The 22,284-nt window shown below is 58.3% G+C and overlaps 12 non-coding genes across 12 annotated transcripts; all 12 read left to right on the top strand.

Annotated features, from left to right (window-relative positions):
- Positions 1–903: 903 nt before the first annotated feature.
- On the top strand, positions 904–984 carry LOC119619457 (small nucleolar RNA SNORD115). Its single transcript, XR_005235937.2, has one exon. It is a non-coding gene; the product is annotated as a small nucleolar RNA SNORD115 (small nucleolar RNA).
- A 1,793-nt stretch (positions 985–2,777) lies between these two features.
- LOC119619428 (small nucleolar RNA SNORD115) lies at positions 2,778–2,859 on the top strand. The gene has a single exon (XR_005235911.2). It is a non-coding gene; the product is annotated as a small nucleolar RNA SNORD115 (small nucleolar RNA).
- Positions 2,860–4,661: 1,802 nt separating this feature from the next.
- LOC119619464 (small nucleolar RNA SNORD115) lies at positions 4,662–4,743 on the top strand. The gene has a single exon (XR_012091576.1). It is a non-coding gene; the product is annotated as a small nucleolar RNA SNORD115 (small nucleolar RNA).
- A 1,819-nt stretch (positions 4,744–6,562) lies between these two features.
- On the top strand, positions 6,563–6,644 carry LOC119619467 (small nucleolar RNA SNORD115). Its single transcript, XR_005235943.2, has one exon. It is a non-coding gene; the product is annotated as a small nucleolar RNA SNORD115 (small nucleolar RNA).
- Positions 6,645–8,434: 1,790 nt separating this feature from the next.
- LOC119619456 (small nucleolar RNA SNORD115) lies at positions 8,435–8,515 on the top strand. Its single transcript, XR_005235936.2, has one exon. It is a non-coding gene; the product is annotated as a small nucleolar RNA SNORD115 (small nucleolar RNA).
- A 1,810-nt stretch (positions 8,516–10,325) lies between these two features.
- Positions 10,326–10,407, top strand: LOC119619556 (small nucleolar RNA SNORD115). The gene has a single exon (XR_005236019.1). It is a non-coding gene; the product is annotated as a small nucleolar RNA SNORD115 (small nucleolar RNA).
- Positions 10,408–12,225: 1,818 nt separating this feature from the next.
- On the top strand, positions 12,226–12,307 carry LOC119623098 (small nucleolar RNA SNORD115). The gene has a single exon (XR_005239558.2). It is a non-coding gene; the product is annotated as a small nucleolar RNA SNORD115 (small nucleolar RNA).
- Positions 12,308–13,809: 1,502 nt separating this feature from the next.
- On the top strand, positions 13,810–13,891 carry LOC119623095 (small nucleolar RNA SNORD115). Its single transcript, XR_005239557.2, has one exon. It is a non-coding gene; the product is annotated as a small nucleolar RNA SNORD115 (small nucleolar RNA).
- A 1,845-nt stretch (positions 13,892–15,736) lies between these two features.
- Positions 15,737–15,817, top strand: LOC119619459 (small nucleolar RNA SNORD115). Its single transcript, XR_005235938.2, has one exon. It is a non-coding gene; the product is annotated as a small nucleolar RNA SNORD115 (small nucleolar RNA).
- Positions 15,818–17,882: 2,065 nt separating this feature from the next.
- On the top strand, positions 17,883–17,963 carry LOC119619458 (small nucleolar RNA SNORD115). Its single transcript, XR_012091578.1, has one exon. It is a non-coding gene; the product is annotated as a small nucleolar RNA SNORD115 (small nucleolar RNA).
- Positions 17,964–20,541: 2,578 nt separating this feature from the next.
- Positions 20,542–20,623, top strand: LOC119623070 (small nucleolar RNA SNORD115). Its single transcript, XR_005239533.2, has one exon. It is a non-coding gene; the product is annotated as a small nucleolar RNA SNORD115 (small nucleolar RNA).
- A 1,502-nt stretch (positions 20,624–22,125) lies between these two features.
- On the top strand, positions 22,126–22,207 carry LOC119619452 (small nucleolar RNA SNORD115). Its single transcript, XR_005235933.2, has one exon. It is a non-coding gene; the product is annotated as a small nucleolar RNA SNORD115 (small nucleolar RNA).
- The last annotated feature ends 77 nt before the right edge of the window (positions 22,208–22,284 follow it).

Raw genomic sequence — 22,284 nt, 5'->3', positions numbered from 1 at the left:
TTCGAGGTCAGTGGTGGGAAGGGTCACGTCCCCAGATTGGAAAGCCCCCTCATGAGGGACCTGTCCTGGGAATTTGTGGCCCAGGCTGCTCCTGAGTCATGGGGTCACCTCCAGGATGGTGGGGTCTTGGGCCCAAAGAAAGGAGAGGGCACCATGTAGCTCCTGATTGGCCAAGTGTGGCCCAGCTCTGTGTTTGACAGGGGTCTGGGGTGTGTGTGAGGACCCACCAGAGAAAGCACGTGGTGCTTGACCCCAGGCTGCGATTGCTGGTGCGTGCTTGGAGAGGGAGCCTGAGCTGGTGTCCTCCCTGTACAGGGGCAGGCTGTGGGACTGCTAGGTCGACAGCGGTGCCTGGCATCCAGGCCAGCCTCCTTAGTTGGCCGTAAGCTGGTTGATGACCTTGGACCCTGCCCAGGGGTTTTGTTGTGGTCCAGAGTCGTGTTGTGGAGCCAGCATGGGCAGTGGAGGTGCCACAGGGGCTGCTGTATGGCACAGCCTGGGCATCTTGCCTGAATCCAGTGACTCACCTGCCCTGTCCTTTGAGGGTTTCGTGGCGGAGAGGGCCAAGGGTTCCCTGGGTCCATGATTGTCGTTATTTCATATAGATCCCATCACATGGGTCCATGGAGGGAGAGCATGTGTGAGCCAGCACACCTTCCTCCCTTTCCCAAACAGAGGCGTGAAGCCCTGTTTGGACACCTATCCCCTGTCCCTCCAGATGGTGACCCCAGAGGAAGACTTGCATTGTGCCCGCTGGCCCCAGGCCAGTGGCCATGAGCCAGTTGCCCAACCCCTGTTGCACTGAAGCTCAGGCCCTCCTGGGCCCTGGTCTCCTGCATTGAGCTTGGTGAGCACATCTCGGTCCTGCTGGATACGTGTGTGGGTAGGCGGGTGCCCTGGGTTGGGTCGATGATGAGAACCTTATATTGTCTGAAGAGAGGTGATGACTTAAAAATCATGCTCAATAGGATTACGCTGAGGCCCAGCCTAGGGGAGATTTTTGGAAGAGGATGCTGGGAAACATGAGTTCCCTGTGAGGTCCACTGTATTTTGGGCTGCAGACCTGGAGGCTCTGAGGGCATCTGGAGGGTGCCCAACCCTGTCTCTGCACTCCTCTGTGAGGCAGCCCAGGCTCACTATGTGGGCTTGGTGTCAGCGCTCCTGTTACCCAGGGGTGGGGCACTTTGGCGGCTCCTCCTGAGCCCCCATTCTCCCCTGTGTCTTTCAGTGAGCTCTTGTGCCCAGCAGACCCCCTGGCATTGACCAGCATAGGTGAGTAGATCCTGCTGGGGTCATGGCCCATGAGCCAGGCTATGTGGGGTCTCCAAGGGTCATCCTTTGGCCACAAGGGTTTCTTCAGGAGCTGAAGTGAATCCCCACCTGGGATGGGTTCTCCAGGAAGGCAGCTTTCTTAGGAATTGGACCCAAGGAGGTTACCTTCCCTGAAACCCTCCAGGGGTTGCGATGGTCCAGGCAGTAAAGGGTTTCCTCAACCCCATGCAGGGCAGCAGCCGGCTGAGACTCGGTGCTTACGTCAGGCCTGTAGGATGGCCAGGCCACGTGAGGGGGACCACAAGGGCTCTGGGGTACCAAGGGGGTCTTGCAGGGGCTGTCTGACCTTGGAGAGGTGTGTGTGTGTGATTTGGCCCATGGGGTCAGGCTTCGGATTTTCAAGGATCTCTCTAAACCCATGGCCCTGAATGGGAGTGACCCTATTAAGCTATGGGCCATCCCAGTGGTGCCTCTTTGAGCCAAGTGTGGAGTGGTGCTGTTTCCATGAGGATGGGTCAAGACTAGCTCCAGTGACCCTATGATGGTACTGCAGTCTGGCCCTGGGACTCGTGGGCTTTGGGCCAAGCATATAGCCCATGTCCCACTGGGGGTCATACCTTCTTTGTGGGTGAGTAGCGGGAAGGGTGTCCTCCTGAGGTGGGAAGGCCTGCTGTGGAAGGACCTGTCCAGGCTGCTTCTGAGCTACGGGGCCACCTACAGGGTGGTGGGGTCAAGGAAAGGTGAAGAAGACACCATGCATTCCCCGATTGGCTGAGTGTGGCCCCGCTCTGTGTATGGGAGGTGTTGTGTGAGGCATGGATGGGGATGTATCAGAGAACACACGAGGCCCTGGGTCCCCAGGCTGCAATTTCTGGTGTGGTATGGAGTGGGGCCTGGGTGCTCGCCCTCCACACACAGGGGCAGACTATGCCACTGCCAGATGGGCAGAGGTGCATGGCATCCAGGTCAGCCTCCTTGGTTGACTGTGAGATGGTAGGTGGCCCTGGCCCGCACCCAGGGGCCAGTACAGCCCTGGGGTCATGCGAGGCAACTGGAGTGGGCAGTAGAGTTCTCAAGGTGCCTGCAGATAGCCAGGGTGTCTTGCCTGAGCCCAGTGACCTGCCTACCCTGTCCTTCCAGGGTTCGGTGGTGGGGAGGGCCAAGGTTCCCCCACGTCCATGACATGTCAGTGTTTCACATGGATCCCATCACATGGGTCCATGGTGGGAGAGCAATCATGAGCTGGCACCCCCCACCCCCTTCCCGTGTGGAGTCGTGAGGTTCCATTTGGACACATGTACACATCCTGTCCCCCAGATGGTGAGACCAGAGGAAAACTTTCATTGGGCCCGCTGTCCCGTGGCGAGTAGTCATCAGTCAGGTCCCTAGCCCCTGGTGCGCTGAAGCTCAGGCCCTTCCTGGTGCCCTGGTCTCCTGCACTGAGCTGTGGTGAGCACATCCGGGTCCCGCTGGATGCATGCGTGGGGAGGGGGGTGCCCTGAGTTGGGTCAATGATGAGAACCTTATATTGTCCTGAAGAGAGGTGATGACTTAAAAATCATGCTCAATAGGATTACGCTGAGGCCCAGCGTAGGTGAGAATTTTGGAAGAGGATGCTGGGATCCCAAGGTCCCCCGGCAGGGCCACTGTATTTTGGGCTGGAGTCTTTGAGGCCCCAAAGGACACCTCCGGGATGCCCAACCCTGTCTACTCTCCTCTGTGTGGCAGCCCGGGCTTCTTGTGCAGGCTTGGTGTTGGCACTCTGGTTCCCTGGGGGCAGGGCACATTGGAGGCTCCTTCCTGAGCCCCTGTTCTCCTCTGTCTTTCAGTGAGCTCTTCTGCCCAGGTGAGCCCCTGGCCTTGAGCAGCATAGGTGAGTGGATCTTGCTGGGGTCACGGGCCATGAGCCAGGCCGCGGGGGATGGCTGAGGGTCACCCTTCAGGCCACGAGGGACCTGACCTGAATCCCCACCAGGGATGGCTGGTTTCTCCAGGAGGGCAGCTTCCTTGGAAACTGATCCCAGAAGGACGCCTTCCCTGAAACCCTGCAGGGGTAACGGAGGTCCAGGCAGGAGAGGGTTCCTTCAACCCAATGTAGTGCAGCTCCTGAGACTTGGGGCACGGCTCAGGCCTGGAGCACTTCCAAGGCCACATGATGGGGTCCACTGGGTCTCCGGGGGCCACAGGTGTTATACAGGAGCTCTCTGTCCCTGAGGCTTGCAGTGGGGTAGGGTGTGGGTGATTGAGCTTATGGAGTCAGGCCGTGAAGATTCAAGGACTGGGCCCAACCCATGGCCCTGATGGGACTGACCTGTGGAGCAATGGGCCATCCCAGTGGTGCCTCCTTGAGCATGGTGGGGCGGTGTGGCCTCAGTGGGTTTGGGTCAAGACTGAACTCTGGCCAGCACCTCATGGTTGGCCCTGGGAATCGTGGGCTTTGGGCCAAGGGTGCAGCCTGAGTCCCATTGGAGGTCACCGCTACCTGAAGTGGAGTAGCTGGAAGGGTGGCATCCTGTGGTGGAAGGCCCACTGTTAAGGGTCCTGTTCCGGCAATTTGATGCCCAGGCTACTTCTGAGCCATGGAGTCACCTCCAGGGTGGCGGGGTCTTGAGCCGAAGGAAAGGAGAGGACATCACATGGCCTCTGATTGGCCGAGTGTGGCCCAGCTCTGTGTTTGGGAGTTGTCCGGTGCGTGAATGGGGACCCCCCAGAGAAGGCACGTGGCCCTGGGGCGTCGGGATGCAATTTCTAATGTGAGCTTATAGAGGGTGCCTGGATGGGTTCATTTCATGCCCAGGGGCAGGCCATGTAACTACCAGGTCTGCAGTGGCACGTGGCATCCAGGCCAGCCTCCTTGGTTTGTTGTGAGCTAGTTGGTGGCCGTGGTCCTGCCCAGTGGTCCTGGTGCAGCCCAGAGTCGAGCAGGGGATTTTGCATGGGCAGTGGATGTTCTCCAGGGTCCTGCAGTAGGGTGCAGCCTGGGTGTTTTGCTCCAACCCTGTGATCTGCCTGCCCTGTCATTCCAAGGTTCAGTGGCCAAGGGTTCCTTGCATTCGTGACCATCATGGTTTTACATGAATCTCATCTCATGAGTCCATGGAGGAAGAGCATGTGTGAGCCAGCCCCACCCTGCCCACTTTCCTGCATGGAGACATGAGGCTCTGTTTGGACACCTGTCCCCCACCCCTCCAGATGGTGACCCCAGAGGAAGACTTACATTGGGCCTGCTGGCTCTGGCCCAGTGTCTCTCAGCCAGCTGCTCAGCCCCTGGTGAGCTGAAGCTCAGGCCCTTCCTGGCACCCTGGTCTGCTGCACTGAGCTGCGGTGAGCCCATCTGTGCCCCACTGAATGCATGGGTGGCGGGCGGTTGGGGGGCGGTGCCCTGGGTTAGGTCGATGATGAGAACCTTATATTGTCCTGAAGAGAGGTGATGACTTAAAAATCATGCTCAATAGGATTACGCTGAGGCCCAGCCTAGGTGAGAATTTTGGAAGAAGATGCTGGGATCCGGAGTTCCCCGGAATGGCCAGTATATTTTGGGCTAGAGACCTTGAGGTCCTGAATGGAATCTCATGGGGATCCGACCCCTTCTCTGTGCTCCTCTGTGAGGCAGCCCAGGCTCCCTGTGTGGGCTTGGTGTCGGTGCTCCAGTTCTGACAACCCCCATTGTCCCTTGTGTCTTTCAGTGAGCTCTTCTACCCAGGTGCAGCCCCCAGGCACTGACCAGCATAGGTGAGTGGTCCTGCTGGGGTCATGGGTCATCAGTCAGGCAATGTGGGGTCACCAAGGGTCAGCCTTTGAGACAGGAGGGTTTCCACAGGCAACCGACCCGATTCCACACCAGGGAGGGGTGGATTGGTCCTCCAAGAGGGCTGATTTTTTTGGGAATCGGACCCAAGGAGGATGCCTTCCCTGCAGCCCTGCGGGGATGACGGTGGTCCAGGCAGGAAAGGGTTCCTTCAGTCTCAAGCGGGGCAGCTCCCAGCTGAGTCTCGGTGTACTCGTCTGGCCTTGAGGACTGACCAGGCCACATGAGGGAGGCCACAGGGGCTTCGGGACACAATGGGGTCATACAGGAGCTCCCCATCCCTGGAGAAAGGTGGGCATAGGGCCCATGGAGTTGAGCTGCAGAGATTTAAGGATCGCACAGGACTTATTGCCCTGAATGGGACCGACCCTGTTGATCTATGGGCCATCCCATGGTACCTGTTTGGGCCTGGTTGGGGCGGTGCTATTTCCCTAGGTTTGGGTCAAGGCTGAGCTCTCGCCAGTGCCTGGTGGTGCTACAGTCCAGCCATGGACTCGTCAGCTTTAGGCCAAGGGGTCAGTCCACGTCCTGCTAGGAATCTCCCCTTCCCTGTGGCTGGAAATCACCCCTTCCCTGTTGGCAAGAGTCAGGAAGGGTGGCCTCCTGAGGTGGAAGGCCTGCTGTCAAGGGTCTTACCCCTGGAATATGCTGCCCATGCTGCTTCTGAGCCACGGGGTCACCTCCAGGTTAGCGGGTCATGGACCTAAGGAAAGGAGAAGTCACCATGTGTCCCCCAATTAGCCGAGTGTGGCCCTGCTCTGTGTTTAGGAGGTGCGTGGGGCATGGATGAGCACCCACCAGAGAAAGCATGTGGCCCTGGGACCCCAGGTTGCGATTTCCATTTCATGCTGGGATAGGGCACCTGGGTGTGTGCCCACAATGCACAGGGGCAGGCTATGTGACTGCCAGCTTTGCAGTGACACCTGGTATCCGGGCCAGCCTCTTTGGTTGGCTGTGAGCTGGTTGATGGCCCTGGTCTGTGCCCAGTAGTTCTGGCGTGATCCTGGGGTCGTGCAGGGGAGCTGGCATGGGCAGTGGAGGTGCTCATGGGACCTGTAGTAGGACACAACCGGGTCTTCTTGCCCAAGCCCAGTGACCCGCCTGCCCTGTCCTTCCAGGGTTCAGTGTTGAGAGAGCATTGGGTGCCCTGTGTCCGAGACGAGCCAGTGGTCTGCATGGATCCCATCACATGGGTCCATGGAAGGCAAGTATCCCTGAGCCGCCACACCCCACCTTCTGCCTCCATGGAGGCATGAGGTTGTGTTTGGATGCCTGTCCTACTCCTGTTTCCCCAGATGTTGAGGCTGGAGGAAGACTTGAATTGGGCCCAATGGCCCCAGGCCAGTGTCCATCAGCTAGGTGTCCAGCCCCTGGTGCACTGAACATTGAATACTTCCTGGCACCCTGGTGTCCTGCACTGAGCTGTGGTGAGCACATCCGGGTCCTGCTGGATGCATGCACTGGGAGGTGGTGCCCTGAGTTGGGTCGATGATGAGAACCTTATATTGTCCTGAAGAGAGGTGATGACTTAAAAATCATGCTCAATAGGATTACGCTGAGGCCCAGCCTAGGTGAGGGTTTTGGAAGAGGACACTGGCAGAGCCATTGTATTTTGGGCTGGAGACCTGGAAGCCCTGAAGGGCATCTGGAGGGCCCAACCCTGTCTCTGTTCTCCTCCGTGAGGCAGTCCTGGCTCCCTGTGTGATAGCCCTCCTGTTCCCCAGGAGCGAGGCACGTGGGCGGCTCCTCCCTGACCACCATTCTCCCCTGTGTCTTTTAGTGAGCTCTTCCACCCAGGCGGGCACCCTGGCATTGACCAGCATAGGTGAGTGGATCCTGCTGGGGTCGTGGGCCATGCGCCAGGCTGCATGGGGTCACCAAGTATTAGCCTTAAGGCAGGAGGGTTTCCTCAGGGAGTTGACCTTAATCCCCACCTGTGGATAGATGGGTTTGTCCTCTAGGAAATCAGCTTCCTGGGGAATCAGACCCAATACGATGCCTTCCCTGAAGCCCTGCAGGGGTGACGGTGGTCCAGTCTGGAAAGGGTTCCTTCAGTCTCATGCAGGGCAGCTCCAAGCTGACACTCGGTTTGCGAGTCTGTCCTCGATGACTGCCCAGGACAAATGAGCGGGACAGCAGAGGCTCTGGGGTGCCACAGGGATCACTTGGGGGCTCGCCGTCCCTGGAAATGGGTGGGCGATCGGGCCCATGGGGTGGGGCTGCGGAGATTCAAGGATCGTGCCCCACTCATGGCCCTGTATGCGAATGACCCTGTTGAGCAATGGGACACACCAGTAGCTCCTTCTTGAGCCTGGTGGGTGGCGGTTCAGCTTCAACTGGTTGGGTCAAGGCTGAGCCGTGGCTGGTGCTTTGTGGTGCTGCAGGCCGGCCCTGGGACTCATGGGCTTTGGGTCAAGGGTGCAGCCCACCTGCTGCTGGGAGTCACCCCTTCTTTGAGGTGAGTGACTGGAAGGGTCGCATCCCGAGGTTGGAAGGCACCCTCATGAGGGACCTGTCCCGGGAATTTGTGGCCCAGGCTGCTTCTGAGCCATGGGGTCACTTCCAGGGTGGCGGGGTCTTGGGTCTAAGGAAAGGAGGGGGTACCATGTGGCTCCTGATTGGCTGAGTGTGGCCCAGCTCTGTGTTTGGCAGGTGTCTGGGGTGTGGATGAGGACCCAGCAGACAAAGCACATGGCCCTGGACCCAGGCTGCGATTTCTGGTGTGTGCTTGGAGAGGGATCCTGGGCAGGCATTCTCCGCACACAGGAGCAGGCTGTGGGACTGCCAGGTTGGCAGCAGCGCCTGGCTTCCGGACCAGCCTCCTTGGTTGACTGTGAGCTGGTTGGCAGCCTTGGACCCTGCCCTGGGTTTCTGTTGTGGTCTAGAGTCGTGCAGTGGAGCCACTGTGAGCGGTGAAAGTGCTCCAGGGGCCTGCTGTACGGCACAGCCTGGGCATCTTACCCAAGCCCAGTGACCTGCCTACCTTGTCCTTCAAGGGTTCAGTAGCGGAGAGGACCAAGCGTTCCCCGGGTCCATGACCATCATTATCTCATATAGATGCCATCACATGGGTCCATGGAGGGAGAGCATGTGTGAGCCAGCCCCCACTCCCTGCTTTCCTGCATGGAGGTGTGGGGCCCTGTTTGGATACCTGTCCCCTGTCCCTCCAGATGGTGACCAGAGAGGAAGACTTGCATTGCGCCTGCTAGCCCCAGGCCAGTGGCCATCAGCGAGATGCCCAGCCCCTGGTGAGCTGAAGCTTGCGCCCTCCTGGGCCCTGGTCTCCTGCATTGAACTTGGTGAGCACATTAGCGTCCCACTGGATGCGTGTGTGGGGAGGGGGTGCCCTGGGTTGGGTCGATGATGAGAACCTTATATTGTCTGAAGAGAGGTGATGACTTAAAAATCATGCTCAATAGGATTACGCTGAGGCCCAGTCTGGGTGAGAATTTTGGAAGAGGATGCTGGGAATTACGAGTTCCCTGTGAGGTCCACTGTATTTTGGGCTAGAGACCTGGAGGCTCTGAGGGCATCTAGAGGGTGCCCAACCCTGTCTCTGCGCTCCTCCATGAGGCAGCCCAGGCTCACTATGTGGGCTTGTTGTCGGCCCTCCCCTTACCTGGGGGCAGGGTACTTTGGTGGCTCCTTCCTGAGCCCCCATTCTCCCCTGTGTCTTTCAGTGAGCTCTTCTGCCCAGCAGACTCCTGGCATTGACCAGCATCGGTGAGTGGATCCTGTTGGGATCATGGCCCATAAGCCAGGCTGCATGGGGTTGCTGAGCATCAGCCTTCAGCCACAAGAGTTTTCTCAGGAGCTGTCCTGAATCCCCACTTGGAATGGGTTCTCTAGGCGGGTGGCTTCCTTGGGAATCAGACCCAAGGAGGATACCTTCCCTGAAGCCCTGCAGGGGTTGCAGTGGTCCAGACAGTAAAGGGTTTCCTCAGCCCCATGTGGGGCAGTGCCCCGCTAAGACTCAGGCTCAGGTCAAGCCTCTAGGATGACCAGGCCACATGCGGGTGGCCACAAGGGCTCTGGGGTGACAAGGGGGTCTTGCAGGGGCCCTCTGACCTTGGAGAGGTGTGTGCGATTCTGTCCATGGGGTTGGGCTTCGGATTTGCAAGGATCTCTCCAAACCCATGGCCCTGAGTGGGACTGACCCTATTAAGCTATGGGCCATCCCAGTGGTGCCTCTTTGAGCCAAGTGTAGGGCAGCACTGTTTCCCTAAGGCTGTGTCAAGACTAGCCCTAGCTGGCACCTGAGGGTGCTGCATTCTGGCCCTGGAATTGGTGGGCTTTGGGCCAAGGGTACAGTCCATGTCCCACTGGGGGTCACCCCTTCCTTGTGGGCAGTGACAGGAAGGCTGTCCTCCTGAGGTGGGGAGACCTGCTGTGGAAGGACCTGTCCTGGAAATTTGTGGTCCAGGCTGCATCTGAGCCATGGGGTCACCTCTAGGGGGGTGGAATCTTGGGTCCAAGTAAAGGAGAAGACACCAGGTGTCCCCCGATTGACTGAGTGTGGCCCCGCTCTGTGTGTGGGGGGTGTTGTGTGGCCATGGATGGGGACCCACCAGAGAACACACGAGGCCCTGGGGCCCCAGGCTGCGATTTCCTGTGTGGTATGGAGCGGGGCCTGGGTTCTCGCCCTCCACACACAGGGGCAGATTATGCCACTGCCAGATTGGCAGTTCATGGCATCTGGGCCAACCTCCTTGGTTGGCTGTGAGAGGGTAGGTGGCCCTGGCCCGCACCCCAGGGGCCAATACAGCCCTGGAATTGTGAGAGGCAGCTAGCATGGGCAGTGGAGGTGCTCAAGGTGCCTGCAATAGGGCATAGCTAGGGCATCTTGCCCGAGTCCAGTGACCCACCTGCCCTGTCCTTCCAGGGTTCAGTCGTGGGGAGGGCCAAGGTTCCCCTGCATCCATGACACATCAGTGTTTCACATGGATCCCATCACATGGGTCCATGGTGGGAGAGCAGTTGTGAGCTGGCATCCCCCGCCCCCTTCCCATGTGTAGGCGTGAGGTTCCATTTGGACACAGGTCCACCTCCTGTCCCCTAGATGGTGAAACCAGAGGAAAACTTTCATTGGGCCCGCTGTCCCGGGGCGAGTGGTCGTCAGTCCGGTGCCCAGCCCCTGGAGCGCTGAAACTCAGGCCTTTCCTGTCGCCTTGGTCTCCTGCACTGAGCTGTGGTGAGCACATCCGGGTCCCGCTGGATGCATGTGTGGGGAGGTGGTGCCCTAGTTGGGTCAATGATGAGAACCTTATATTGTCCTGAAGAGAGGTGATGACTTAAAAATCATGCTCAATAGGATTACGCTGAGGCCCAGCCTAGGTGAGAATTTTGGAAGAGGATGCTGGGATCCCAAGGTCCCCCGGCAGGGCCACTGTATTTTGGGCTGGAGTCCTTGAGGCCCTGAAGAGCACCTTGGGGGTGCCCAACCCTGTCTATGTGCTCCTCTGTGTGGCAGCCCAGGCTCCTCATGCGGGCTTGGTGTTGGCACTCTGGCTCCCAGGGGCCGGGGCAGGTTGGTGGCTCCTCCCTGAGCCCCCGTTCTCCCCTGTGTCTTTCAGTGAACTCTTCTGCCCAGGCGGGCCCCTGGCCTTGAGCGGCATAGGTAAGTGGATCCTGCTGGGGTCATGGCCCATGAGCCAGGCCATGGGGGTCCACTGAGGGTCACCCTTCAGGCCACGAGGGTTTCCTCAGGGAGCCGACCTAAATCCCCACCAGGGACAGATAGTTTCTCCAGGAGGGTGGCTTCCTTGGAAATCAATCCCAAGAAAGATGCCTTCCCTGAAACCCTGCAGGAGTAACAGAGGTTCAGGCAGGAGAGGGTTCCTTCAACCCAACGCAGTGCAGATCTTAGCTGAGACTTGGTGCACAGGTCAGGCCTGGAGGACTGCCCAGGCCATATGAGGGCATCCACAGGGTCTCTGGGGCCAGGAGTCTTATATGGGAGCTCTTCCTCCCCGAGGCTTGCAGGGGGTTGGGTGTGGGTGATGGGGCTTATGGAGTCAGGCCGTGAAGACTCAAGGGTCGGGCCATACCCTGGGCCCAGAATGGGGCAGACCTTGTTGAGCAATGGGCCATCCCACTGGTGCCTCCTTGAGGCTGGTGGGGGTGGTGCGGCCTCACTGGGGTTGGGTCAGGGGTGAGCTCTGGCTGACACCTGATGGTTGGCTCTGGGAATCGTGCGCCAAAGGGTGCAGCCTGCGTCCCATTGGAGGTCACCCCTCCCCAAAGTGGAGTGGCTGGAAGGGTGGCATCCTGTGGTGGAAGGGCTGCTGTCAAGGGACCTGTGCTGGCCATTTGCTGCCCAGGCTGCTTCTGAGACATGGGGTCACCTACAGGGTGGTGGAGTCTTGAGCCAGAGGAAAGGAGAAGATAGCATGTGTCCCTTGATTGGCCGAGTGTGGCCTGGCTTTGTGTTTGGGAGGTACGTGGTGCATGAATGGGGACCCACCAGAGAAGGCACGTGGCCCTGGGACTCCAGGATGCAATTTCTGGTGTAGGCTTATAGAGGGTGCCTGGACGGGTGCCTTCCACACCCAGGAGCAGGCTATGTGCCTGCCAGTTCTGCAGCTGCACATGGCATCCAGTCCAGCCTCTTTGGTTTGCCATGAGCTGGTTGGTGGCCCTGGCCTTGCCCAGTGGTCCAAGTGTGGCCAGGTCATGTGGGGGAGCTGGTGTGGGCAGTGGAGGTGCTCCAGGGTCCTACTGTAGGGTGCAGCCTGGGCATCTTGCTGGAATCCCATGACCGCCTACCCTTTCCTTCCAGGGTTCAGGGGCAGGGAGGGCCAAGGTTTCCTTGCGTGCATAACCGTCACTGTTTTACATGAATCCCATGTATTGAGTCCAGGGAGGGAGACCATCTGTAAGCTAGCATGCCCTGCCTACTTTTCTGCATGGAGGGATGAGGCCGTGTTAGGACAACTGTCCCCCACCCCTCCAGATGGTGACCCTCGAGGAAGAATTGCATGGGCCCCACTGTCCCTGGGACAATGTCCCTCAGCCAGGTGCACGGCCACTGGCGAGCTGAAGTTCAGGCCCTTCCTGGTGCCCTGCTGTCCTGCACAAAGCTATGGTGAGCACATCTGGGTCCCAGTGGATGCTTGCATGGGTTGGGAGGGGTGGTGCTCTAGGTTGGGTCAATGATGAGAACCTTATATGGTTCTGAAGAGAGGTGATGACTTAAAAATCATGCTCAATAGGATTACGCTGAGGCCCAGCCTAGGTGAGAATTTTGGAAGAGGATGCTGGGATTTCTAGGTCCCTGTCAGGGGCTCTGTATTTTGGACTGGAGAAATCCAGGCCCTGAACAGCATCTTTGGGGAGCTCTACCCTGTCTCTGCATTTCTACATGAGGCAGCCCAGGCTCCCTCTGTGGGCTTGGTGTTGGCTCTCCTGTTCCCTGGGGTAGGGCTCCTTGCTGGGTCCTTCCTGAGCCTCCGTTCTCCTCTTGTGTCTTCTGTATTTCAGTGAGTTCTTCAGCCCAGGTGGGCCCGCTGATATTGACGCACATAGGTGAGTACATTCTGCTGGCATCATGGGGCATGAGCCAGGCCACGTGGTGTCACTGAGGGTCAGCCCTTGGGAAAGAAGAGTTTCCTCAGGGAGCCAACATGAATCCCCACTGGGGAGAGATGGTTTCTGCAAGAGGCTGGCTTCCTTGGGAATCAGACCCAAGACAATGCTTTCCCTGATGCCTCACAGGGGTGACAGTGGTCCAGGCAGAAAAGAGTCCCCTCAGTTCAATGCAGGGCAGCTCCCAGCTGAGACATTGTGTGCGGGTCTGGCCCAGGCCACATGAGGGGGGCCACAGGGGCTCTGGGGTGCCCCAGGGGTCACATGAGAGCTCTCTTTCCCTGGAGAGGTGCTCAAATGGGCCCATGGGGTCAGGCTGCAGAGATTCAAGGACTGCATCCCAACCATGGCCCTAAATGCAACCGACTGTGTTGAGTAATGGGCCATCTCAATGGCGCCTCTTTGAGCTTGGTGGGAGGTGGTACTGCTTCCCTGGGTTTGGGTCAAGACTGAGCTCTGTCCACTGCCTGGCGATGCTGCAGGCTGGCCCTTGAACTTGTGGGCTTTGGTTTAAGTCGGCAGCCCACATCCTCCTGGAGGTCACCCTTTGCATGTCGGTGAGTGGCTGGAAGAGTGGATCCTGAGGTAGGAAGACCCGCTGTCAATGGTCCTGTCCTGGGAATTTGCCACCCAGGCCTCTTCTGAGCCATGGGGTCACCTCCAGGGTGGCAGGGTCTGGGCCTAAGGAAAGAGAGGACACCATGTGGCCCAGGGTTGGCCGAAGGTGGCCTGACTCTGTTTTGGGGACCTGTGCGGGACATGGATGGGGACTCGCCAGAGAAAGCCTGTGGCCCTGGGACTCCAGGCTTCGATTTCAAGTGTGGTTTGCCAAGGGTGCCCCACTTCCATGATAGGTCTGCGTTCTGCGTGGATCCCATCACGTGAGTAACCCTCACCCCTTTGCCGCATGGAGGCATGAGGCCCCGTTTGGACACATGGCCTCCTCCTGTACCTCCAGGTATGAGCCCGGAGGAAGACTTGTGTTGGGCTCAATGTCTTTGGGCCAGTGTCCCAAAGCCAGGTGCCCGGCCCCTGGTGTGCTGAAGCTTGGGACCTTCTTAGTGACCTGGTCTCCTGCACTGACCTGTGGTGACTACATCCGGGTCCCACCGGATGCCTGTGCAGGAAGGAGGGTGTCCTGGGTTGGGTCGATGATGAGAACCTTATATTGTCCTGAAGAGGGGTGATGACTTTAAAATGATGCTCAATAAGATTACCTTGAAGCCCAGCCTAGGTGAGAATTTTGGAAGAAGATGCTGGAATCCCGAAGTCCCCATCAGGGCCCCTGTATTTTGGGCTGGAGACCTGGAGGGCCTGAAGGGCATCTGGGGGGCCTAATCCTGTCTCTGCACTCCTCCGTGAGGCAGCCCAGGCTCCCTGTGCGGGCTTGCTGTTGGTGGTCCAGTTTCCTGGGGTGGGGCATGAGGGCAGCTCCTCCCTGAGCCCTGCTTCTCCCATTTGTGTCTTTCAGTGAGCTCTTCCACGCAGGCAGGGCACCCTGGCATTGAGCGGCATAGGTCAGTGGATCGTGCTGGTGTTATGGGCCACGGGTCAGGCCGCGTGGAGTCGCTGAGGGTCAGCCTTCAGGACAGGAGGGTTTCCTTAGGGAGCAGACTTGAATGCCCACCAGGGATGGAAGGGTTGATCCTCTAGGAAAGTGGCATCCTGAGGAATCAGACCCAAGGAGTACACCTTCCCTGGAGTCCTGTGGGGATGACAGTCGTCCAGGCAGGAGAGGGTTCCTTCAGTCTCACACAGGGCAGCTCCAAGCTGAGTCTTTGTGTGCTGCTGTGACCTCGAGGACTGTGTAGGCCACATGAGGGGGTCCACAGGGCCTCCGGGATGCCACGGGGTCACACAGGAGCTCTCTATCTCTGGAGAACGGTGGCCTAGGGCCCATGGAGTTGAGCTGCAGATATTCAAGGATCGCACATGACTTATTGCCCTGAATGGGATGGGTCATGTTGAGCAATATGCCAACCCGTGACACCTCTTTGAGCCTGGAGGGGGCGGTGCTATTTCCCTAGGTTTGGGTCAAGGCTGAGCTCAGGCTGGCACCTGGTGTTGCTGCAGTCTGACCATGGACTCGTTAGGTTTAGGCCAAGGGGTCAGCCCACGTATTGCTGAGGTTCTCTCCTTGGCTGGAATTCACCCCTTTCCTGTGGGCAAATGTCTGGAAGGGTGGCCTCCTGAGTTAGAAAGCCTGCTATCAAGGGTCTTGTCCCTGGAATATGCTGCCCATGCTGCTTCTGAGCCATGGGGTCACCCCCAGGGTGGTGAGTCTTGTGCCCAAGGAAATGAGAAGTCTCCATGTGTCCCCCGAATAGCCAAGTGTGGCCCTGCTCTGTGTTAGGATGTGTGTGGGGCATGAGTAGGGACCCACCAGAGAGAGCATGTGGCCCTGGGACTCCAGGCATGTATAGGACTCTAGTACGTGCTGTGATAGGGCACGTGGGTGGGTTCCCACAGTGCACAGGGGCAGGATATGTGACTGCCAGCTTTGCAGTGGCATCTGTCATCTGGGCCAGCCTCCTTGGTTGGCGATGAACTGTTTGGTGGCCCTGGTCTGCACCCAGTAGGCCTGGCATGATGCTGGGGTCATGCGGTGGAGCCGGCATGGGCAGTGGAGGTGCTCATGGGCTCTGCAGTAGGGCACAGCTGGGGCTTCTTGCCCGACCCCAGTGACCCGCCTGCCCTGTCCTTTCAAGGACTGGTGACTGAGAGAGCCCAGGGTACTCTGCATCTGCAATGGGCCAGTGTTGCACATGGAACCCATCATGTAGGTCCATGGAGGGCGAGCATCACTGAGCCACCACACCCCACCTTCTGCCTCCATGGAGGGATGAGGTTGTGTTTGGACACCTGTCCTACTCCTGTTTCCCCAGATGTTGAACCTTGAGGAAGACTGGTATTGGACCCTATGGCCCCGGGCCAGCGTCTGTCAGTCAAGTGCCCAGCCCCAGGTGCACTGAAGATGGGGCCCTTCCTGATGCCCTCGTCTCCTGCATTGAGCAATGGTGAGCACATCCGGGTCCCACTGGATGCATTGATGGGGAGGGGGTGCCCTGGGTTGGGTCGATGATGAGAACCTTATATTGTCTGAAGAGAGGTGATGACATAAAAATCATGCTCAATAGGATTACGCTGAGGCCCAGCCTGGGTGAGAATTTTGGAAGAGGATGCTGGGAATTATGAGTTCCCTGTGAAATCCACTATATTTTGGGCTGGAGACGTGGAGGCTCTGAGGGCATCTAGAGGGTGCCCAACCCTGTCTCTGCGCTCCTCCATGAGGCAGCCCAGGCTCACTATGTGGGCTTGGTGTCAGCACTGCTGTTACCCAGGGGTGGGGCACTTTGGTGTCTCCTTCCTGAGCCCCCATTTTCCCCTGTGTCTTTCAGTGAGCTCTTGTGCCCAGCAGACCCCCTTGCATTGACCGGCATAGGTGAGTGGATCCTGCTGGGGTCATGGCCCATGAGCCAGGCTGTGTGGGGTTTCCGAGCATCAGTCTTCAGCTGCAAGGGTTTCCTTAGGAGCCTTCCTGAATGCCCACCTGGGATTGGTTCTCTAGGAGGGCAGCTTCCTTAGGAATCAGACCCAAGGAGGATACATTCCCTGAAGCCCTGCAGGGGTTGTGGTGGTCCAGGCAATAAAGGGTTTCCTCCACCTCATGCAGGGCAGTGACCCGCTGAGACTCGGTCCTCATGTCTGGCCTCTAGGATGGCCAGGCCACATGAAGGGGGACACGAGGGCTCTGGGGCACCAAGAGGTTCATGTGGAGGCTCTCTGACCTTGGAGAGGTGTGTGTGATTCGGCCCATGGGGTTGGGCTGTGGGTTTTCAAGGATCGCACCAAACCCATGGCCCTGAATGGAACTGACCCTATTTAGCAATCGGCCATCCCAGTGGTGCCTCTGTGAGCCAAGTGCGGGTCAGCACTGTTTCCTCAGGGTGAGTCGAGACTAGCTCTGGCCAGCATCTGCTGGTGGTGCAGTCCCGCCCTGGGATTGGTGGGCTTAGGGACAAGGGGATAACCCATGTCCCATCGGGGTCACCCCTTCCTTGTGTGCAAGTGGCAGGAAGAGTGTCCTCCTGAGGTGGGAAGGCCTGCTGTGGAAGATCCTGTCTCAGAAATTTGCTGTCCAGGCTGCCTCTGAGCTATGGGGTGACCTCCATGGTGGCGGGGCCTCGGGTGAATGTATCCTATTGGGGTCATGGCCCATGAGCCAGGCCGAGGTGGGGTGCTGACCCGCACTTGGCTCAGAGGCACCACTGGGATGGCCGATTGCTAAATAGGGTCAGTTCCATTCAGGGCCATGGGTTTGGTGCGATCCTTGAAAATCTACAGCCCAATTCCATGGGCCAAATCACACACACCTCTCCAAGGTCAGAGAGCCTCCACATGAACCTCTTGGTGCCCCAGAGCCCTCGTGTCCTCCTTCATGTGGCCTGGCTATCCTAGAGGCCAGACCTGAGGACCGAGTCTCAGCGGGACACTGCCCTGAATGAGGTGGAGGAAACCCTTTAATGCCTGGACCACCACAACCCCTGCAGGGCTTCAGGGAATGTATCTTCCTTGGGTCTGATTCCTAAGGAAGCTGCCCTCCTAGAGAACCAATCCCAGGTGGGTAGGATATGTGACTGCCAGCTTTGCAGTGGCATCTGGCATCTGGGCTAGCCTCTTTGGTTGGCAGTGAGCTGTTTGGTGGCCCTGGTCTGTGCCCAGTAGACCTGGCATGATGCTGGGGTCATGCGGTGGAGCTGGCATGGGCAGTGGAGGTGCTCATAGGGTCTGCAGTAGGGCACAGCTGGGGCTTCTTGCCCGACCCCAGTGACCCGCCTGCCCTGTCCTTTCAAGGATTGGTGGCTGAGAGAGCACAGGGTGCCCTGCATCTGCGACAGGCCAGTGTTCCACATGGAACCCATCACATGGGTCCATGGAGGGCGAACATCCCTGAGCCACCACACCCCACCTTCTGCCTCCATGGAGGGATGAGGTTGTGTTTGGACACCTGTCCTACTCCTGTTTCCCCAGATGTTGAACCTTGAGGAAGACTGGTATTGGACCCTATGGCCCCGGGCCAGCGTCTGTCAGTCAAGTGCCCAGCCCCAGGTGCACTGAAGATGGGGCCCTTCCTGATGCCCTCGTCTCCTGCATTGAGCAATGGTGAGCACATCCGGGTCCCACTGGATGCATTGATGGGGAGGGGGTGCCCTGGGTTGGGTCGATGATGAGAACCTTATATTGTCTGAAGAGAGGTGATGACATAAAAATCATGCTCAATAGGATTACGCTGAGGCCCAGCTTGGGTGAGAATTTTGGAAGAGGATGCTGGGAATTATGAGTTCCCTGTGAGGTCCACTGTATTTTGGGCTAGAGATGTGGAGGCTCTGAGGGCATCTAGAGGGTGCCCAACCCTGTCTCTGCGCTCCTCCATGAGGCAGCCCAGGCTCACTATGTGGGCTTGGTGTCAGCACTGCTGTTACCCAGGGGTGGGGCACTTTGGTGTCTCCTTCCTGAGCCCCCATTTTCCCCTGTGTCTTTCAGTGAGCTCTTGTGCCCAGCAGACCCCCTTGCATTGACCGGCATAGGTGAGTGGATCCTGCTGGGGTCATGGCCCATGAGCCAGGCTGTGTGGGGTTTCCGAGCATCAGTCTTCAGCTGCAAGGGTTTCCTTAGGAGCCTTCCTGAATGCCCACCAGAGATTGGTTCTCTAGGGCAACTTCCTGAGGAATCAGACCCAAGGAGGATACATTCCCTGAAGCCCTGCAGGGGTTGTGGTGGTCCAGACATTAAAGGGTTTCCTCCACCTCATGCAGGGCAGTGTCCCACTGAGACTCGGTCCTCAGGTCTGGTCTCTAGGATGGCCAGGCCACATGAAGGGGGACACGAGGGCTCTGGGGCACCAAGAGGTTCATGCACAGGCTCTCTGATCTTGGAGAGGTGTGTGTGATTCAGCCCATGGGGTTGGGCTGTAGATTTTCAAGGATCGCACCAAACCCATGGCCCTGAATGGAACTGACCCTATTTAGCAATCGGCCATCCCAGTGGTGCCTCTGTGAGCCAAGTGCGGGTCAGCACTGTTTCCTCAGGGTGAGTCGAGACTAGCTCTGGCCAGCATCTGATGGTGGTGCAGTCCTGCCCTGGGATTGGTGGACTTAGGGACAAGGGGATAACCCATGTCCCATCGGGGTCACCCCTTCCTTGTGTGCAAGTGGCAGGAAGAGTGTCCTCCTGAGGTGGGAAGGCCTGCTGTGGAAGATCCTGTCTCAGAAATTTGCTGTCCAGGCTGCTTCTGAGCTATGGGGTCACCTCCATGGTGATGGGGCCTCAGGTGAATGGATCCTACTGGGGTCATGGCCCATGAGCCAGGCCGGGGTGGGGTCCCTGAGTGTCACGCTTCAAATCATGAGTGTTTCCTCAAGGAGCTGACCTGAATCCCCACCAGGGAGGGATGGTTTCTCCAGTTGGGAGATTTCCTTGGAAATCGGTCCCAAGAAGGACGCCTTCCCCAAAACTCTGCAGGAGTAAGAGAGGTTCAGGCAGGAGAGGGTTCCTTCAACCCAATGCAGTGCGGATCCTAGGTGAGACTTGGTGCACAGGTCAGTCCTGGAGGACTGCCCAAACCACATGAGGGCATTCCCAGGGTCTCTGGGGTCAGGAGTCTTATATGGGAGCTCTCTGTCCCCAAGGCTTGAAGGGGGACAGTGTGTGGCTTATCCGGCTTACGGAGTCAGACCCTGAACATTCAAGGGTCAGGAATGACCTATGGCCCCGAATGGGACCGACCCTGTTGAGCAATGGAGCAGTGGGCCATCCCGGTGGTGGCACCTTGAGCCTGGTGGGTGTGGCGCAGCCTCAGTGGGGTTGGGTCAAGGCTGAGCTCTGACTGTCACCTCATGGTTGGCCTTGGGCATCGTGGGCTTTGGGCCAAGGGTGCAGCCCGGGTCCCATTGGAGTTCACCCCTCCCCATAGTGGAGTGGCCAGAAGGGTGGCATCCTGTGGTGGAAGGGCCACTGTGAAGGGTCCTGTCCCAGCAATTTGCTGCCAAGGCTGCTTCTGAGTCATGGGGTCACCTCCAGGGTGATGGGGTCTTGAGCCAAAGGAAAGGAGAGGACATTATGTGGCCCCTGATTGGCAGAGCGTGGCCCAGCTCTGTGTTTGAGAGGTGTGAGGTGCATGAATGGGGACCCACCAGAGAAGGCACGTGGCCCTGGGGCCCCAGGATGGTATTTCTGGTGTGAGCTTATGGAGGGTGCATGAATGTGTGCATTCCATGCCCAGGGGCAGGCTATGTGACCGCCAGGTCTACAGTGGCGCATGGCGTCCAGGCCAGCCTTCTTGGTTTGCCGTGAGCTGGTTGGTGGCCCTGGCCCTGCCCAGTGATCCCATTGAGGCCCAGAGTTGTGTGGGGGAGCTGGCGTGGGCAGTGGAGGTGCTCCAGTGTCCTACAGTAGGGTGCAGCGTAGGCTTCTTGCTGGAATCCCATGATCCATCTGCCCTGTTCTTTCAGGATTCAGTGGCAGAGAGGGCCAAGGGTTCCTCACGTGCATGACCGTCACTGTTTTACATGGATCTCATCTCGTGAGTCCATGGAGGGAGAGCATGTGTGAGCTAGCACCCCCTGCCCACTTTCTCCTATGGAGGCATGAAGCCCTGTTTGGACACCTGTCCCTCACCCCTCCAGATGGTGACCCTGGAGGAAGAATTGCATTGGGCCTGCTGGCCCTGACACAGTGTCCCTCAGCCAGGTGCTCAGCCCCTGATAAGCTGAAGCTCTGGCCCTTCCTGGTGCCCTGGTCTCCTGCACAGAGCTCTGGTGAGCCCATCTGGGTCCCAATGGATGCATGCATGGGTTGAGGGGTTGGTGCCCTGGGTTGAGTCAATGATGACAACCTTATATTGTTCTGAAGAGAGGTGATGACTTAAAAATCATGCTCAATAGGATTACGCTGAGGCCCAGCCTAGGTGAGAATTTTGGAAGAGGATGCTGGGATTTCTAGGTCCCCGTCAGGGGCTCTGTATTTTGGACTGGAGAAATCCAGGCCCTGAACAGCATCTTGGGGGAGCTCTACCCTGTCTCTGCATTTCTACATGAGGCAGCCCAGGCTCCCTCTGTGGGCTTGGTGTTGGCTCTCCTGTTCCCTGGGGTAGGGCTCCTTGCTGGGTCCTTCCTGAGCCCCTGTTCTCCTCTTGTGTCTTCTGTATTTCAGTGAGCTCTTCAGCCCAGGTGGGCCTGCTGATACTGATGCACATAGGTGAGTGCATTCTGCTGGCATCATGGGGCATGAGCCAGGCCACGTGGTATCACTGAGGGTCATCCCTTGGGAAAGAAGGGTTTCCTCAGGGAGCCAACATGAATCCCCACTGGGGAGAGATGGTTTCTGCAAGAGGCTGGCTTCCTTGGGAATCAGACCCAAGACAATGCCTTCCCTGATGCCTCACAGGGGTGACAGTGTTCCAGGCAGGAAAGAGTCCCCACAGTCCCATGCAGAGCAGCTCCCAGCTGAGACTTGGTGTGCAGGTCTGGCCCAGGCCACATGAGGGGGGCCACAGGGGCTGTGGGGTGCCCCAGGGGTCACACGAGAGCTCTCTTTCCCTGGAGAGGTGCTCGAATGGGCCCGTGGGGTAAGGCTGCAGGGATTCAAGGACTGCATCCCAACCATGGCCCTAAATGCAACCGACTGTGTTGAGTAATGGGCCATCTCAATGGCGCCTCTTTGAGCTTGGTGGGAGGTGGTACTGCTTCCCTGGGTTTGGGTCAAGACTGAGCTCTGTCCACTGCCTGGCGATGCTGCAGGCTGGCCCTTGAACTTGTGGGCTTTGGTTTAAGTCGGCAGCCCACATCCTCCTGGAGGTCACCCTTTGCATGTCGGTGAGTGGCTGGAAGAGTGGATCCTGAGGTAGGAAGACCCGCTGTCAATGGTCCTGTCCTGGGAATTTGCCACCCAGGCCTCTTCTGAGCCATGGGGTCACCTCCAGGGTGGCAGGGTCTGGGCCTAAGGAAAGAGAGGACACCATGTGGCCCAGGGTTGGCCGAAGGTGGCCTGACTCTGTTTTGGGGACCTGTGCGGGACATGGATGGGGACTCGCCAGAGAAAGCCTGTGGCCCTGGGACTCCAGGCTTCGATTTCAAGTGTGGTTTGCCAAGGGTGCCCCACTTCCATGATAGGTCTGCGTTCTGCGTGGATCCCATCACGTGAGTAACCCTCACCCCTTTGCCGCATGGAGGCATGAGGCCCGGTTTGGACACATGTCCTCCTCCTGTCCCTCCAGGTGTGAGCCCGGAGGAAGACTTGTGTTGGGCTCAATGTCTTTGGGCCAGTGTCCCAAAGCCAGGTGCCCGGCCCCTGGTGTGCTGAAGCTTGGGACCTTCCTAGTGACCTGGTCTCCTGCACTGACCTGTGGTGACTACATCCGGGTCCCACCGGATGCCTGTGCAGGAAGGAGGGTGTCCTGGGTTAGGTCGATGATGAGAACCTTATATTGTCCTGAAGAGGGGTGATGACTTTAAAATGATGCTCAATAAGATTACCTTGAAGCCCAGCCTAGGTGAGAATTTTGGAAGAAGATGCTGGAATCCCGAAGTCCCCATCAGGGCCCCTGTATTTTGGGCTGGAGA

The sequence above is a fragment of the Chlorocebus sabaeus genome, chromosome 26 (assembly GCF_047675955.1).
Source record: "Chlorocebus sabaeus isolate Y175 chromosome 26, mChlSab1.0.hap1, whole genome shotgun sequence".
NCBI lineage: Eukaryota > Metazoa > Chordata > Mammalia > Primates > Cercopithecidae > Chlorocebus > Chlorocebus sabaeus.
Note: the sequence above shows the minus strand (reverse complement) of the source record. Positions and strands in the feature narration are given on the sequence as shown.